General features: G+C 48.5%; 1 protein-coding gene across 9 annotated transcripts in view; it reads left to right on the top strand.

The window, feature by feature from the left end:
- Positions 1 to 4,410: 4,410 nt before the first annotated feature.
- The window catches only part of ZBTB44 (zinc finger and BTB domain containing 44), a 38,114-nt gene continuing 24,369 nt past the window's right edge, over positions 4,411 to 18,155 (top strand). For 8 of the 9 annotated variants that reach the window (XR_009489379.1, XR_009489377.1, XR_009489378.1 and 5 more), the window contains exon 1: positions 4,411 to 4,553. The gene's annotated coding sequence lies outside the window, so the exon portion shown is untranslated. Of the gene's footprint in view, positions 4,554 to 12,982; positions 14,406 to 18,155 lie in introns of those variants that run through there. The other variant, XM_059867345.1, reaches the window with a different exon arrangement.

Below are 18,155 nucleotides of genomic sequence, written 5' to 3'. Positions count from 1 at the left end.
TGTAAAATGCATGTTAGAGCAAATCCCATCACTGGGCAAATCCCAGGAATCAGGATTTGGTATTTCTCAGCCTCTCAGTGGGAAAGTGCAACTCTGTGGAAAAAGCAGAGTAATAAAGGGCAACCCAGTCACTCAGGAAACCTGAGCAGGTGTGAATCAACACAGCTCCTCCTCTGGTTTTCCTCCTCCCTGGCTCTGGGAATCACTGGAAAACCTCTGCAGGTATCCAGGGCTGATAAATTGTTGTTAATAAGGGAGAAGAAGCTGAGGTCTGGGGCAGGCTGGTGTGCCCCTGCAGTGATGATGTGTGCAGGGCTCTTTTCTTTTCCTATCAAGTCAGATCATCTTGCATGCACAGCACTAGAGAGTGAAAGCAAACAAATTTCATAGTGCTTTTATAAAAGCTATCAATAAAAGCACTGAAACAGTTCTCTCCCTACCTACATCACTTTTACCAGGTTTTAACGTGGCATAAAGGAGAGAGTCTTTTATAAACATGGTGTTCTGGAACCTGGTACTGTCTCTGAAAAAATATTTGGTTTATTTTCCAGTAGCACCCTCAGATACCCAACTTTATGTGTAACATGTAGGAGAGGTTTCATGAGTAAAAACCTCTGAATACCAGCTGAATGCTATCACTGTCTGTTCTTAACTTCCTGCACACAGGAATGACTAGTTAATTACTGAATTAATTCTTTCAAAAGAAAGTCAAAGCTTGGAGTTTTATGGCTTATTTCCAGGTCACATGGAGCAGGTTTAAAGACTGTTGGGTCTGACAGTGAGGACATAGACCATGCTTAATTTTACCTTTACTTAATTTTAATTTTACTTAATTTTACTTAAATTTTATTTAATTTTACTGTTTTTCTGACACAAATTTGTGTAGTTTAGACCCATTTTCCCTCCTGTGCAAAGCCCATCACCTGCTCAGAGCAAGCTTCAAGCTGGATATGAGCATGTGTGACAACCCACAGCACTGACAGTCTCTGCTGGGCTCACCTGACCCTTTATTCATGAAATTGTAACAAATCAGCACTTTTAAGGCAATTTTAAAGTTCCAACACACCTAGGAAGTCGGCAAGAAAAGGCACATCAGATTGTGCATCTGCAGGAACCAGCACTGGCTCTCAGTTGACTGAAATCACTCATTCTACAATTTCACCACCAAAAAGCCCCTGATCAAGACTTTTCAGAGCTTTTTGAAGCTAAGGGATGGCAGCCTGAGGTTTTTTCCATAATCCTCTGTGATTCAGGAGTTACCATGGGTAGCCAGGAGCAGATTTCCTTGAACGTTATGTCTCATTAAAGTGGAACCAGCACCTGCAGACATGTAATGAGCTGAACTTGGTGCAATTTTACTCCTGCTTTCCACAGGAGTGGATTGCAGGGGGAGGCTGCATGTGTCAGGATTGCAAGAGAGATCCCTGGGAGCACAAAACCAGTGTGAGGGGGGAAGTGAAATGAGAATTGAGTCCAACTCTCTGCCCAGTTGTGTAAGGAACCATCTAAAAGGATCCCCGAGTTTTCACAACCCTAACCCTAACCCTAACCCTTTTCTCTTTGCTGATGGAGCAGCGTGGCTTTTCCAGGGACAGGTTCTAAATTTTTTACTGCTGATTAACGCTTTTGGACCATGGCCCTCAATCTGTTTCCTGCTTCCATTTACTGAGAGCTCATCACCAAAACCAACAAACCCAAACCAACAGAAAACCATGCCATAAAACACTCCACAGAGGAAAGGGCTGCGTTCATCCTGTTTTAAAGCTGTGTTTACCTGAATTAGTGCAGATTTGGACTAAATTATGGGTGGGTTAATTAGAGACTCATTAAAGTTGATTGGCTGCAAGTGGTTTGGGAGGCTTTGGGAGCTGGGATACCCCAAGTTTGGGGAGAGCAGAATGCCTCGACATCCCGCAGTTGGAGGATGCAGGAGCAGAGCATCCCTGTGCCCGGGAGACGCAAGGCTGGATCATCCCCATACCCCGGATCGTCCCGGTGCCCGGGGGATGCACGGCCGGATCCTCCCGGTGCCCGGGGCATCCCGGTGCCCGGGGGATGCACGGCTGGATCATCCCGGTGCCCGGGGCATCCCGGTGCCCGGGGGATGCACGGCCGGATCCTCCCGGTGCCCGGGGCATCCCGGTGCCCGGGGGATGCACGGCTGGATCCTCCCGGTGCCCGGGGCATCCCGGTGCCCGGGGGATGCACGGCTGGATCCTCCCGGTGCTCCGGGGCAGCCCGTGCTCCGGTATGGCGTGAAAAACACGTTTACTCTCTTGTGAAAAAGTTTAATAAAAGATAACAGGAGGCAAGGCTGTGTAAGGCTTATTAGGGCCGGGTGCACCTTGGCACTCAGCTAAGACTACACTATCACTTTCGGGGATACTCTTTAAATAATTTTTTCTTTAGATCAGCCTGTTGAATATTCATAGACCTTATGCACAGTAAACTTTTTTCTCAAACTAGTTTACATATTCTAAGAACTGTTTAGCATGGCTCGTCCTTGGGTCCGTCTTTTTAGAGCATGTGTATTCCTTGGCTGTGGTTTTAGTTCTTTTTTTATTACTTCTAGTTTTTGGGTCTTGGTCCATACTGTCTTCAGATGTTGATAGTTGGCAGATCTGTAGTAGGTATCTTTATCTTATGTTCACTGGGTGTTATCCCATCCAAGCAGGCATTTTAACACAAGCAGCTGTTTCACTACTGTCTAAGCTCAATTAACAACCGAAATAAAAACTGTATCTTTATAACAAAGTTACTTTAACACCGCACATATAGAATCCATTTTAATATTTACAAAAAGCCAATAGTAGAATGTCTATCTCTTAACAGTGGGATGCACAGCCGGGGGCATACACACCCCAGTCCCCGCTGGCTGCCTGTCCCCATGTCCCTCGTTCCCCGGTGCCCCTCGTTCCCCCGGTGCCCCTCCTTTCTCGGTGCCCCTTATTCCCCCCCCGGTGCCCCATGTCCCCCGTTCCCCAGCGCCCTCCGCTCTCCGGTGCCCCTCATTCTACCCACGGCACTCATTCCCCTGTGCCCCTCGCTCCCCCGGTGCCCCTCGCTCCCCGGTGTCCCTCGTTCCCCGGTGCTAGTCGCTCCCCTGTGCCCTTTGTTCTCCCGGTGCCCCTCGTTCCCCGGTGTCCCTCACTTCCCCGGTGTCCCTCGTTCCCCCGGTGTCCCTCACTTCCCCGGTGTCCCTCGTTCCCCCGGTGTCCCTCACTTCCCCGGTGCCCCCCGGTCCGGACGGCACAAGGCAGGTCACTGGAGCCCCGCTCTCTGCCCGGTTCCTGGCACACCAGCACTCCCTCCCATCTCTGCTGGGTGCTCCAGGCCCTGCTCAGCCTCTGCCGGGCGGCACTCACACCCCGCTATCCCCTTGGGGGGCACTGGGGCCCCGTTCTCCCGTGCTCGGGGACACCGGAACCCCGCTACCCTCCGGAGGGGCACAGCAGGGCCCGGCTGGGGGCAGCAGGACCCCGGCTGGCCCCGCTGGGATTCAGCAGGACCCCGCTGGGGCTCACTAGAACCCCGTTTCCCCCGCTGGCGTTCACCAGGACCCTGTTTCCTCCGCCGGGTGCAGTAGGACCCCGCTGGGGCTCACTAGGATCCCGTTTCCCCACCACGGGTGCACCAGGACCCCGTTTCCCCTCGCTGGGATGCAGCAAGACCCCGGCTGATGCAGCAGGACCCCGTTTCTCCCCGCTGGCGTTCACCAGGGCCCCGTTTCCCCTCGATGGGTTTCCCGCGCTGGGTGCAGCAGGACCCCGCGGGCGTTCCCGTTTCCCCGCGCTGGGATTCACCGGGACCCCGTTTGTTCCCTCCGGGATTCCCCAGGGCCCCGTTCCTCGCGCTGGGAGTCCCCGTTTCCCTGTTTCCCATTTCCCCACTCCCAGTGCTCTCTCTCCCCGCTGGGGTTCCCGTTTCCCCGCTCCCCGTTCCCCGCTTCTCTCTCTCCCCGCTGGGTTCCCCGTTTCCCGGTGCTCCCTCTCTCCCCGCTGAGGTTCCCGTTTCCCTCTCTCCCTCCCCGCTGGGGTTCCCCATGTCCCGGTTTCCCCGTTTCCCGTTTCCCTCTCTCCCTCCCCGCTGGGGTTCCCCATGTCCCGGTTTCCCCGGTTCCCGTTTCCCTCTCTCTCTCCCCGCGGGGTGCCGGCTCCGCTGCCGCCGCCGGGCGCTCGGTGCGCACGCGCGGGGCCCCGCCCCCGCCGCCGCTCGCGGTGCATTGTGGGACACAAACAAAGTGCCCGGGCGGCGCGCGCGGGAGCTCGGACGGAGGCGCGCGCGCTCCCCCCTCCCCCCCGCGCCCCCCCCCTTCCCCCGCGTGCACGCGCAGCGCGCGCGCCCCTCACGCCCCTTCGCGCGGGGGGGTCGCGCGCCCCCCCGCTCTCCCCCCCCCCCGCCCCCCCCCTCCCCCGGGTTTCCCGCGCGCCGCCCGAGGGGGAGGCGGCGGCCTCCGCCCCCCCCCCCCCGACAACATCCCGCTCATCCCGCCGCCTCCCGGCCCCGCCGTCATGGCCCCCAGATAGCGGCCCGGCCTCACCGACCGCCCGCAGGTAACCGGGGAGCGCGGCCGGGCCTGGAGCGGGAGGGGGCCGGTCGGTGGCGCGGCGGCCGCTGGTGCCCCTCGGGGGCGGGGGGCGGGAGGGATCCGGCTCCGGCCCCTCTCCCTCCCTTTCAGACCCGTCCCGGCCCTTCCCGTCCCGTCCCTTCCCCCGTGTTTCCCCCGCGGCCCCGGGGCTGCGCTCACCCCCCCGGGGGATCCCATTGCGCGGTGCACAGCCGCTGTGTCCCCCTCCCGCGGGGCCGTGTCAGCCCCGCGCCTCACCGAGGGTTCCCGGGCGGGGGTGTCTCCTGTGCCGCTGTCTGAGGGTGTCACCTTTCTCCGGGGGTGTCCCCTGTCCCTTTTGCCGCTGCTTGGGGGTGTCACCTCCCTCTGGGATGCCCCCTGCCCCGTGTTCCCTTGTTTGGGGTGTCCCGTGCCTCGTGTCCTCGTGCTCGGGGGTGTCCCCTGTGCCGGTGCTCTCCCCTCGGGGGTGTCCCCGGCCCCGGGGAGCCGCAGTGGCTGCCGGAGCCTGCGGGGACACGCGCGAACCGGGAGTTCCGAGGGCTGGGGGGGGAAGTTGTGTTGTTTCCTGCATCCCAACGGGATACCTGCTGCCTCCAGTGCCGGCTTATGGGAGGAAATAGAGGGATTCCCACTAGCCGTGAGGCAGAGCTTCTGTCCCTTTGTTGTTGTTTGTTTATTCCCTACAACAGCCCCTTCTGCACATTCCTCAGTGTCCATCTGCCAGGGTCTGCTGCTCTGTGTCCACGCACTGTGAGGGTGTCACAGTGCTCATCTGCCAGGAACTGCTTCGTGATTTTCTGCTCTCCTTCCATCTCTCCAGAGTCATTTTCCTATATAAACACAATCAGCAGATTCTGGGAGGGTATCATCTGTTTCTTGCTTGCCAAAAGCCTGTTGTCTCCTTTAACACACCCAGGGTACTGGTGCCTCCCAAAATCTGCCGTACCTGTTTGCATGGGGTCAAGCACAGCCTGTTAAATCCCACACCTCAGGGGGCTCCTGCCTGGCTGCAAAAGCTGCTGAGGTTTTCCCCACCCACTGAGACACATCCTCCTCCAAAGCCTGAGGGATGAGTCCTCCAGCCCATCTTGTGTGCTGTGGAGCCTGCTGTGCCCACTGCTGAGGGCTGTGTCCCCTCCTCCACACTCGCCCACTGATTTCCTGCCAAGGGCCTGCATCCTGCCCAGGCTGTGTTTGCACCCCCAGGGCAGGTGCAGCCTTGCTGCAGGGCAGGTGCAGCCTTGCTGCAGGCAGGCATTCCTCCTGCGTGTGGAGGTTTCCACCCTCTCACATCTTGGATGTTCCCACAGATGCCCAGTGCCAGCTGTTCCTGTGCTTGCTCCCATCACCTCCTGCACGTGCCAGAGAGGTCAGCCCTGTTCCAATCTCTGCTCTCTTCTTGGCTTCCTGTTGAATCTTCCATGGCTGAAACTTCCCCCTTTTCCTTCCTGGGCCCTGCTGATCCTGCAGTGGGAGACTCAGGTTAAGCCTACCTTGGTTTTTGCTTTGATTTTGGGTTTTCCTTTGCTGAGCAGTCCAGCAGAGTAAAATCAAGTAGTGTGTGTGCTTCCTAGGTATCAGCACATTCCAGGAGTCTAAAATACCATCACTTTCTCTTTTTCTGGTCATATAAATAATTTGTCCACTCCAGGACCTTCCAGTGCCTGAAGAGTTTCCAGGCAAGCAGGAGAGTGACTTTTGACAAGGCCATGGAGTGACAGGACAAGGGGGAATGGCTTCAAATGACAGAGGGCAGGGTTAGATGGGATATTGGGAAGGAATTCTTCTCTGTGAGGGTGGGGAGGCCCTGGCACAGGGTGCCCAGAGCAGCTGTGGCTGCCCCTGGATCCCTGGGAGTATCCAAGGCCAGGCTGGACAGGGCTTGGAGCAGCCTGGGACAGTGGAAAGTGTCCCCTGGGCTAGTGGAAGGTGTCCCTCCCCATGGCGGGGAAGTTGGACGTGATCTTTAAGGTCCCTTCCAACCCCAACCATGTTGTGATGTTTCTAGAATCACTACTGTCCCCATCTGATACTCTGGGTTTGCCATACCCCCGTGGGGAGTTTCTCTGTTTTCCTAGTCACACATTTGCCCCTGCTTTCTTTCTGTGCTTCTGCCTGATAGGAAGCTTTTCCTTTCCCTTTTTAAAATTTTTATTCAGTTTATTCTTGGGGTGTATCCTCATGGCAGCTCTTGCTGAGGTAGAGGTCACCCAGTTCACTCTTGAGCTGGTCCCTGGCTCTGAGCTGGACGTTTCCATAGATGAGGTGGTGGTTATTTGTCACATGTGGCACTGCCCTGTGGACCCTGCAGGGTGGTGCTGAGTGGGAATGAGTCCTGTGCAAGCAGGTCACAGAGCAGCGCCCAGGAGTCTCTCTGGGAAGTGGGAGTGCAATGTGCTTTTCTTCTGCCCTCGAGGTCTGCTGCAGCTTGATGTCTGCACGTGGTGCAGATCCAAGGTGTGATGAGCCTGGAGACCTTGCCTGGGTTTAAGTGCAGCTGTTTAGGAGGTGGAGCTGAACCTGGGAGCTCAGACACAGCTCTCCCAGTGTAAATGCCTCCATTGATGTGCAACTGTTTACTCCAGGAACCAGTTACAATGCTCTAAGTGCCTCTCCCTTGGGACTACTTCTCTTTAAACAGCTGGTTTTAATCCAAAGCTTTAATTGGTGCTGACACTCCAAGCAGTCTCTTTCCATGGGAAGGGAATTTCCAGCCCCACTTTAGTCTCTCCAGGTGGATGGTGCATGGATGCTGAGGGAGGATCATGCTTGGAAGGTTTTGTCCTGGTTTTGTTTACAGCGTGAGAGAATTCCTGCCTCTCTGTCTGAGGTTTGGAGGGGAGAGGCTGTCCTTACGTATTCCTTCTGCAGTACCTAAAAGGAGTAGTCAGAGGGTGAAACTGAGCCCTTGCCATGTTTGTTGCAGCAGGAGGTTAATCAAACTCTGGCACTTTCCAGAGGGGTGCTTTCATTCTGCAGTGCCCGTGGAGAATTGTGCTGCTCCGAGGGTCTGCTCAGCTGTTTGCCAAGAGGATCTAAAGCAAAACAGCTTCCCTGTTTGAGGCTGAACAACCACCCTGATGTTGGGTTTGGTTGTATCCCACAACGTGCTGGAAGATTTTGTATCTTTATGGCCTTCCTGTGGATGGATGTGTGGTGCTTGTGCCTGGTGAGGTGTTTGTGTGGCCAGCAGCAAGTCCTGGGTCCTTCACACTTGTGTGGGGTATTTCACATCAGTGTTTCACTGGCCTCACCCATTCTATCTGCTAAACTTGTTTTTCAGTGAGCTTTGAGAACATCTGAGTGTATTCCTAGGAGAACATCTGGTGATATATGTAGCTTCACTCCTTTTAGTGATTGTAATCCACTAGTTTAAAGAAAATCAACCCGGGACAAAGCAGTGGTGCTTTTGCTGGCATGTGACGAGGAAGGAGATGTCCCCTGACGTAGAAGGGATTGTCTGTTGACATTCTTCTCCCTCTCCCGGTTATAAGTAGGTTATCCCTGCTCAAATTATGCAACTGTGCAGACAGCCAGACTTCAGGAATTCCAAATACTTCAATGTGTCAAGTGCTGACTTCTAAATGAAATGCCACGGTTGCAGAGCGTGTTCACAGTCTGTCGCTTGAAATACGACATCAATCTTGGAATCGCGTGTGGCTGAGAAGGGGCAGCAACTTAATTGCTTGTTTCTTCCAAGAAGTGTTGTGTGAGGGTGCAGGAGCCAAACTGGGTGGGAGATGTGCCTCTACCTGTGACACTGCTTCCATATGGAAGTCAGCAGTTACAAGCAGAAAAAAAACCTACTGAAAACATTGATTTATGTAACAAATTGAAATGCTTCATTCTCTGGCCGTGGCTGTTGCCTCAAAGATGCAGTTTTCAGCATCTAGATCTAATTAAATAGTTGTGTGCTTATTGCTAAGTAAACATAGGAGTCCATCACTCCCCTTGCCTTGGAGAGCAAATTGATTCTTCTAATTGTTTCACTGGATGAAAGCAGGTGTCCAGGACTGCTTTGTGCAAGGTGCTGAAATGAAATGGTGGTGGTAGGAAATGAGCTGCAAACCTGATAAAATGGGGTGACAGGAAATGTAAACGCTCAGCATTTCATTCAATTCTTACATTCCATTTAATCAAGTGAAGGAAGTGACTTAAACTGTGCATTATTTGTAAATAGCCTGTTCTTAATGCCTTCCACTCCAGAGCTGGGGAAATCATTATTTCACATGAGCACATGTAGCAGAGTGTGTGAACAATGGGATAATAAGTGCTGCAAAAAGTGTGTTGGGCTCAGCATGTGGTCTGTGACAGTGGCCAGGAGTAAATCATTAGGGGAGAGTGGAGCAGCAACCCCAGGCAGCTCAGGCATCTTCCCCAGCTCCTGGTTTCGAGGTGGCCTGAGCAAGGGGTCAGTGCCTGTTGGGCCTGTCCTGGAGGGCACTGCCTAAGCATTTCCAACAGTTTATCCCTGGAGCTTCCACAGAATACCCTGTGAATACCCTCAACTTGTACAAAAATAATACCTGGCTTCTGGGGTTATTTTTTTGCCTCTTTTTAAACTGTAATCTCATTAATCCTCGTACTTTTTGTAGTATGAGAAAGAATAAAGAATCTTTTTTGCATCAGCACCTCATTTGTGATTTTACAGGTCTCAGTGTTCTCAGTTTTCTCTCTTTGGGCTCTTTTCCTTTTCCAAGCTGCATTGTCCCAGTCTGTTTAGTACATCTGTCTGCGGAGGCAGCTCTTCATCACTTGGGTTTCTTTTTCCTTTGAGCTCTGCTATTATTTTGAGGTGATTTGGCCACAACATTTGTTTGCTTGCTTTACCCAAGACTGAATAAAGAGAGATGTGCTTTCTAATAAAGGGATACTTTGTAGCTCCTCTGTGATAATATTATAAACATTTACTACGTGTAATGTTTTATATTCAACGTGCAAATGAACACAGTAATCATAGTGAGAGATATTGCAGTGGAAATACAGATACTGAAGAAGATCTTAGTTTATAAATACAGCTACAGATGGCCGTTGATAAGGCGTTTTGTATTTGAGTATTACCAAGAGAGCATTATGGAAAAAACTACAGTTGTGGTGGATACTTGCCAGAGTTAAGTGTGGAGGCATTGGAAGCCTGAAGATGCCATGTCCTATGGAGACCTAAGAGTCCCAGAAATGACTCGTGGGCTAAGGGACACATTGCTCCCTTATTAGGGACAGATATTGTTGAAGCTCTGTGGTCTGACAGTTCCTGCAGTTTTCTTTCAATGTCTTGTTTTGGTTTTTTTAAGTGGATAAATACCCCTGTCTTGAAATACCTACTGTGAGAGGTTTCTGTAAAATGTTGGTAAAGATGCTGGAGGTTAAAAAAAAACCCACAAAACTCTCCTTATGCCCAGCACAAACTGTGGATGTGGTTCTGCCAGGCCAGCTTTGGCCATACAAGGGCAGACAGCTCCAGCCTGTGGAGCTGCTGCTCACCTGATAATGTGATTTGTGGATAAATACAAGCACTTTTAGGTTTTGGAGCCAAGAAGAACTCCTTTTAGGCATTTATCTGCATAAATGAGTCATTAGGAAAATAAAGGTACACGTAGTGCTGAAAGGGTGATGACACAACCACATTCCTGCCTTGCTTGAACTTGTTGAGGATTCTTTCTAGCTGCTTCCGTTGGAAGGTGGCTGTTGTTGATGTGTCTGTGACACCCTGGCTGCTGGCAGCAGTCCCTGCTGGCTGGGTCAGCAGTGCCTGTTCCCCTCCTTGGATCACACAGCATCTGAGACTTTGCCTTGATCTCTCCCTTCTGCTCTTTACTGAGCTTTTTCTTCAGTGTTGCTTCCAGCACTGGGGGTGTTTATGGGGCTGCTGTGCTTCAGGGAGAGTTCAGATATGCATTGCCCTTCAGAAAAAATCATTTATTATAGTTAATGTGGGTTTCATTAGGGTGTAATGCTTCCTGGAATAAAAGTGAGAGAGAAAAGCTGTCATTTTGTGTAATAAACCTGAATATTTCAAACAACCAGTCAGCTGACAGGTAAGCTTTGTGCTCAACTAGTAAAAACTAGCACTTAGCCAAATTTGGTTGTGACAAACCTGCTGTTTGTGGTGTTCCTTCCAGTCTCTTATTTCTGTCAAATGGGGAGACAGGGAGTGGTTTCCAGGGACAGGAGGGAGCACAGTGAGGTGGGAGGCATGGTTTGGGGGATAGTGGAGAGGAGGCACTCTGCACTTTGGCTGCTTTCCTGTAATGCACCCTGATTTTGCTTGGAGAAAAGGAAAATATAATGTGTGGGGACCAACAGATGGGAGAGTTTTGTTATTTTTGTCTTTTTGACTCCTTCAGGGATCCAGAGGAGTAGTGCTACCAAAACAATCTTGAGCCATCCTGCTTTGCTGTGCCATTTTTCCTGATATTTCTTCCACATGCCATCACCAGAAAGGGCTTGGAGATTCTTGTTTTGGTGACTAATTTGGGAGGCTGGCTTGAATAGTCTTTCTCATGTGTATTTTTCCTGACTTCTTGTTGATACGCTTGCAGAGCTTCTGAAAGTGAAGGCTCAAATGCTGTGGGTAGCCATGGTAAAACAAGAAAAAATAGCTTTCTGGAATTAGTTTAAATGCTGCAGTTGCTGTCACGTGCAAATGAAAGTAATAGATGGACATTTTTTGGCAATTTGCAGTGCTTAAAAAATTTAATATTCAGTTGGGGGTTTTTGTACTGTTGTTAAAGAGCAAGGACTATAAAACTGCAGCCTTGCTTTTTATTACACAGAGTGGGAAACAGTCATGTAACAGCTTCTCTACCCTAAGAAATTTGGGAAAAACTTAACCTGAATTTGCATGGAGCAAAAGGATGAAAAAGTTACTGAGATCCCATAAAAATTATGCATGAACAGTGCCATGGAAAGCGTGGTTAAATTTGAATGTGTGCCTTAGGGCTGTAACACATCAGCCCATTCACTGTAAGCTGATTTCATTCTGAGGCACTTCCCTGCATAAAGATATGATGAGGACTCAATTCACTTGTTGCTTTTATTCTACCAAAAAAAAAAAGACCCCAGAAAACCAAAAAAGTAGAGGTTTGTTTCATATGTTGATAGCACATTAGTAGTTTGATCATGTGTTTTTTGGGGAATTGGTGAAAACCAAAAGTACAGGGTAGTGAATCTGCTGTGAAATATCCCAAAACACTCTGTCTGGTGAAGTTCACACATTAATTTTTATTATGAGAATGAAGGTAATTCAGTGTGGAACAAGACCTTTTCACAGTTCCTGCTCATATTGTTAAACAAGCCTCAGTTTTAAGTGCTGTCAGAAAATTGCTTTTATGTGCAGTAAGGAATGCTAACGTGAGATCCTACAATGCAGAGTTGAGAGCACCAGAGGCTGGGGAAGGTGGCATTTATCTGGTTTGCTTATTCAACCATGTGAAAGCTATATTAGGCACATAAACTTTCTGCACTACGCTGCAGCTTCAAAAAAGCAACAAGTTAAATCTGGGTCCTTTGAAGTAGTGAATAGTAACATTCTGTTCTCCAGAAGTGATGACTTCAAATGATCACACCAAAACTCAAAAAGCTGTCATGGCTGAGGAAAACAAGACAATTCTCCCCAGATAAATCTTATTTCAGTGTATCACTGTTGCATGAAACGTGGGTTTTGTTGGAGGCAGCAAACTTCAGTTATGTAGAAAGGCAGAGTCTTAAAAAAGGACATAGATCTTCTTTCTCTGTCTGGAAATGATCTCAGGAAACATCTCACTGTTGCAGAAAAGCAGTCTGTGGCGTCAGATCAGTTTCCATGCAGCAGGCACTGCTGTCCTGGCCTGATTATTGTAATCTCTGCTTTTAATTAGATGCTGAGATTAAGAGCTGTTGTGCTGCTCAGTGCCCTCGATGTGTTCCCTGTCAGTTCTGCCTGCTCCAGTGTCCCTGCTGAAACGTGTCCTGGTCAAGGAAGATGCTCTGAGAAGATCTAAGCACAGTTTACTTTGCAGACACGTTAAGGGACAGCTGCAGAGAAGAAAAATAAGAACCCCCTTCTTGAGACTCTTCCAGGAGGTTAAAATAGATATTGACAAATACCTGGCGAGAAATTGGGCATTGCAGCAGGCTGCTGTTCTGTGTGCCTTTTACCTAGCTGTTCATTTAATGTTACACCATGGAGATCTTACTCCAAAGTCTCTTTTAGCTCATTGGCTTCCAGTTCAGAGCTCAAGTCCATTCTAGATCCCTAATGTATCATGCCAAATGTTAAATTCATACTCTTGGATTTCCCATGAGTTTTGTTCTGTTCCTGGGTCTCCAGTTCTCAGTCATTTGTTTTTGTGTGCTGTGCTGATGATACACGTTAACCTTTTGATCAGCATTTTCTGAGCCAGTGTCTGGGAGATCTTTGCTGAAATGAGTTCTTATGGCACTCCATAGGTGAATTCTTCAATCTGTTATCCAAGTACATGAATTTCTCTCAGCTGGCTCTTTACCTTCAATTTGTCTGTTCATCTGTGTGTTTGCACTAACAGCTCTATTTGTCATGTTAGTCAAACATTTAATGAAGTTCTCATCATAGCTGGCGTTTCCTCTTTCTCTGAAAAATACATTATCAATTCAGCTTGAGACACTTTAACTTCAGTAAACACAGGTGGTATCCCAATTTCTGTTTTATTCTTCATTCTTTTTTTCTTCCGTTTGTTTTCATTTGGCTGGATTTGTGCCCTTGTATACAAACACCTGCAATCATGTGTCTTTGAGAGATGAAAACATCTCTATATTTTTTAATAATCAGACCTTGTGCACTAAATATTTGAGAGATGAAATTATCATAGTGCTAATGTTGCCAAGCTTATTTGCAGGTGTGCACCACAAAACAAGGCAGTCTTTGAACAGTCCTGCCTCTTCTCCTGCTACCCTGACACCTTTTCCCTGGGAATTAAAGGATCATGGTTTAATCACAGCACTGTCTAATGGAAACACTTTTAGACTGGCTTCTAATGAAAGGAGTGGTAACATGTTTTACACACCTACAACATGACATTTAATCTGCAGGTTTTATCTATGCCAGGAGTTGTAGCTATGCTTTAATCTTGCTGCATTAATCCAGCACACTCAGTGCCTGCTTTCAGAGCTCCAGGTCGGCTCTCAGGGATTCCCAAGCGTTTGGATTACAAGCTGTTGCCAGCTCCCAGCTTTTCCCATCAGTCAGAGGGTCTGTGCTCAGCCATGGCCATTTTCAGAGCTGTGCAGATGAATTTCCATTGCCCTGAAGCCAACAGGAGCATTTAGCAGTTGAAACTTCACTGTGGACAACTTAACTTCCAGTCCTGTGACATTTCTGCAGTTCGTAATGTCCCCATTTATCTGTGTATTGGTTTTCACTCAGGACCTACCTCGTGGCAGCAGTGAGTCCATCAGCTGCAGAGACCACAACTCTCATTTGCCTGAGACATAACTGATGTGCAATTCCTGCCACAATAATTAAAAAGAGAGAATTGAAGTAGAATTGAACTCTCCTGCCAATTTGAGATCGGACAGGAGAAAGTCTTGCAGGCCCCTTCCTGTAGGCCATACATAAGGGTTGATAAGGGACAAGAATAAATCCAGAAGTGTCACTTTCAGGAGGAAATGACAAGCTAGAGCTGCATGAGAATCTGCTGCAAATATGTGGCTGCTGGTGAAGTTAATGAATGTGGCCCTGGAATCTGTAATTATTATAGCCAGACAGACGAGTGCTTAATTCTGCCAGATGGGAGAGCTTCACTCTGAGTTCCAGGACATGCCTGGGGGTTTCAAACAGATACACTCTGCAGAAACACTCTGGAAGCTGCATCAGCCCAAATAGGTAAGTTCTGTTCTTGTTCTGTTCCGTCACTGGGAAGTTTCTGAAGGTTTGTGGGTCCCTTTGAGCAGCAGGTTTGGCTTGCTTTGAATGCACACATTTCCATCCTGAGCCGTGTGCTGGGCTCTCCTCTGCAGGCTTAATTCTGCTCCTATCAGTCCACACAGGCTCTCTTTAATATCTCCTCTCACACTGTCAGAGCACAACTGCTGAATTTTTACATCCAGCTTCTTAATTCCCATGCAAATGACTCGTTAGGAAAACAAACAAAAATCCCTAAGACACCTTGTGCTTCGCCTTAAATGTAGAAACAGCAGCTCCTGAAAAATAGTAATGCTTTACCTAATGGTTTTCAGCTTTTTCTTTGCTGTGACCTCACACTACAGGGGCAACAGCCTGGGATATGTTTGTGTTGGTTTTAATATTCTAAAATAAAAGTAGTAGACACATACATACCTCTTTTTCATCACAGTGGATGTTTTGGGGTTTTTTTTGACTTTCATATGCTCAGGCAGTCTGGTGCCATGAGAGATTTTTGGTCATCTCACTTTGGAAACTGCAAACCTTTTCTTGGAGTTTTATTGTTTTGAATGAGGACAGCTGAGATATTTGGAATTAAGCAAATATTTCTCATTTGTTCTTGGTCTATGTTGCTTTAACAGCAGCCATTGTGCTTAATATCCATGGTGTAAAAATGAAAAAAAAATCTGCAAAATCATAGAGGAACAGGAAGTACACATAGAGGAACAGGAAGTACACCTGACCCAAGTAAGGTGTTGGTTGTCCTTCTTTTGGCAAGGGAAGTTAAAATCAAATACCAGGAAGGTGTAGCAGTGGATTGCAAGGATAGTGCAGTGTCTGACCATAGCTCACACCTTGCTGCTAGTAAGAATTAAAACAGAATGCCAAAGTAGGAGGATTTTTTTGCTTTCTCTTGTATAGGAATGTGCATGGAGAAGTTAATTAGATCAACTTTTTTCAAAAAGCTAACAGTGATTAAGGCATTGTTGCCAAAAGCAGAGGCTGGTTTTGAGTGATAAATTGCAGGGGTGATAAGTGGCTGGGAGCCCTGGCACCTCCAAGAGAAGGGGTGGCAGCTCCTGGATTCAACACTCAGCTGAAGTTCCACTCATGCAAACCAGCCTAAGATAATCTGTGCTCTTCTGCTTGGGGAAAGTCTGTTGGTACTGTTCCCTTAAAATGTGTATGTAAATGTTTTCTAATTTTATCCTTTCAGAAGTGTTCTGTTGCAGCTGACATCCCATCTCCACTTTACAATAAAACCATTTTGTAGAGCAAATTGATGGGTTTGGCACCCCACTACTTGTCTCAATGCCTTCACCAGCCCTGAGAATTAAAATGCACCTACTAGATTTGCATCATGCAAATGCATTTTTCCATGATCTGAGTCAGTTCTTTCCTATCCCCATGAAAGATTAATGTTTTTGATAGCAGTGGCAGTGTGAGTCAGAGCTGGAGCTGTGAGCTGGGGCTTTGCCATGGCTGCACACATCTGCTTTCTCCTTGTGCCATGGTACAAGTCAAAGCTTTTGTTTTCTATTATTGCAGGGTTTAATCTGGGGGAAACTGCAAAGATCTGTTAGGAATACGAAACATGGATTTCATGGACACTGTGGGCCTGCCTTTTTCCTGAGTAATTATTTTGGAAGAGGAGCTGTTGGATGCTTTTCACCTTGTCCTTTGCAGATAAACACTGTTCCTGGTCTGTTGGAGGACTTAGAGTAAAGAAATATTGTGTGCTTTTGCCTTTATCTCTTCCTGCCCTGAGGAGGTTTACCTTGGTTGCTACCAAAAATGGTGGTGGGCCCTGTCACAGCCCAGGATTTCCAGATGTGCAAATCTTCTCAGCAATTTTTTGTGAAGAGTTGCAGCCTTGGTGTGTTGACTTTGTAAACCTCAGCTCTTACAGCACTCAGGAGAAGCTTACCTAAATTTTTACAAATTTATTTAAAATTGGGGAATGAGATAGCTTATTGTCAGTTTCTGGGAGTGATAAACATTCAGAGCCTCTGATAATTGTGTGGGTTATTTACATTGACCTGGATCAGTTTGAACCATGGCTGCTTCCTGGTGGTGTTTTAGTCTCCCTCCACGGAGCTGAAGTCTGGTTCTGGAGTACTGCCTGCCACCCTTCAGCAGCAGCTTCTGGTGGGCTATACCTAAAATTTAGAAAGATCTAAATTCTAGAATTTGGAAATTCTCTTTGCAAGGAGTTTTTCAGAGGAAGAGGTGGCTGCTTGTGAGCCAATTCTCCACTGTAGCATCCTTGGAAAGTAAAAAAAAAAAAGATAAATGAAAAATTAAGTGTGGAACAAAGGAAGAGGCTGGGGGTGAGTACAGAGCACCCAACAAATGCTCTCTGTGAGCAGCACTAATGGTCATGAAGCCAGTGGCCTCAGCAGCTCTGGCACATGAACTTGTCAACAGTGGTGTGCCAAAACCCCCATCTTTACAAAATACATGGTCTTGTGAAGTGCAGTATTTTTGGAGTACATTGGGAAAGCACAACACACTCTTTATGTGCCTTCTGCTGTGAAGGGCAGCATTAGCTGCTTACAATAAATAGGTGGGTTGTAGTATTTCAGCTTTCAGTTTGTTAGGTGAAACTGCTCTTCCATTCCAGCTCCCAGTTGGAGTTCTCTGAGTTCCTTACCTGTCATCAGCCACTCTTGGTGGGCAGAGATCCTCCCAGGGAAGTGAGTGCTCAATGTGCAGCTTGAGCCCTGGCCAAGAACAAAACACCTCCACACTCTTTAAAACAGAAAGTGCCTGAACACTGTCCTCTTCTGAGAAGCTGGGAGGGAAGGGACACAGGGGCAGTGTCTGTGTCCTGGGGTATTTCAGTGCAAGGGTTTGGAGAGTCAGTCTGGTTCCTGAGCTGAGAGACCAAGGACTGAGTCAGGCCCAGCACCAAGTGCTCCCAGTTGTTTGCAGGCTGTGGCATCACCTCACCCCAGTGCAGGCTGGAGCTTGGCTTCTCTTTCAGGTTTAACACAACGGGGTCTGTGCAGCAGCTCCTGAACACTGGCTCCTTTGTGCACTCACAGTTTGCAATCTGCTGTCCTGGAGGAAACTGAACTTCTCAAGCCCAGCATACTTCCCAGAATGGGTCATTTCCCTGGTCCACTCATCCCCTGCAGCCAAAGGTTACAGGTTTGCATTCCAGGGATTCCAGAGCTCCAAAGTGAATGCTCCACACTGATGTCATTTTGAGCACAGAACCCTCTGTTTGCCTCTTTTACATGAATACTGTCAGGTTTGGCAGTGCTGGCTTGAGGTCAAACAAGGTTCACTAACCCGAGTTAAAATACAATTTAAAATAAAGTTTAGAAAGTGCTGTTGATTGATTTGGAGCTAGGATGGTGTGGTAGCTCTGGCCTGTGGATGCTCTGGCCTGCAGTTTTGTGAAGTGAACCAGGACAAGATTTATAATGGAGATAGTACCTTTTATTAGGCCAGCTGCTGTTGGGGAAACAGATGTGTGTTTAGATAGAGATAGAAATAGAAATAGCAGACTTGTATTCGTTCTGATTGAAGCAGTTGTTCTGATTCAATTATGAACTTAATTATACTTAATTATAGTAACCAGGTAATTTGAGGGAGTGAGGGGTGCTGGTACCTGTGTCCTGCAGTGAGATGGCAGAGATAAAATGCTCCAGGTCACATGTTTATCCCCGTGGAAGATTTGTCTGTGTCTGGACTCCTGCTACTGATGTAATGCTGCTCTAACCA

This window comes from Haemorhous mexicanus, chromosome 24 (assembly GCF_027477595.1).
Source record: "Haemorhous mexicanus isolate bHaeMex1 chromosome 24, bHaeMex1.pri, whole genome shotgun sequence".
Taxonomy (NCBI): domain Eukaryota; kingdom Metazoa; phylum Chordata; class Aves; order Passeriformes; family Fringillidae; genus Haemorhous; species Haemorhous mexicanus.
The sequence above is the reverse complement of the archived record's forward strand: the minus strand, read 5'-3'. Positions and strand labels throughout refer to the sequence as shown.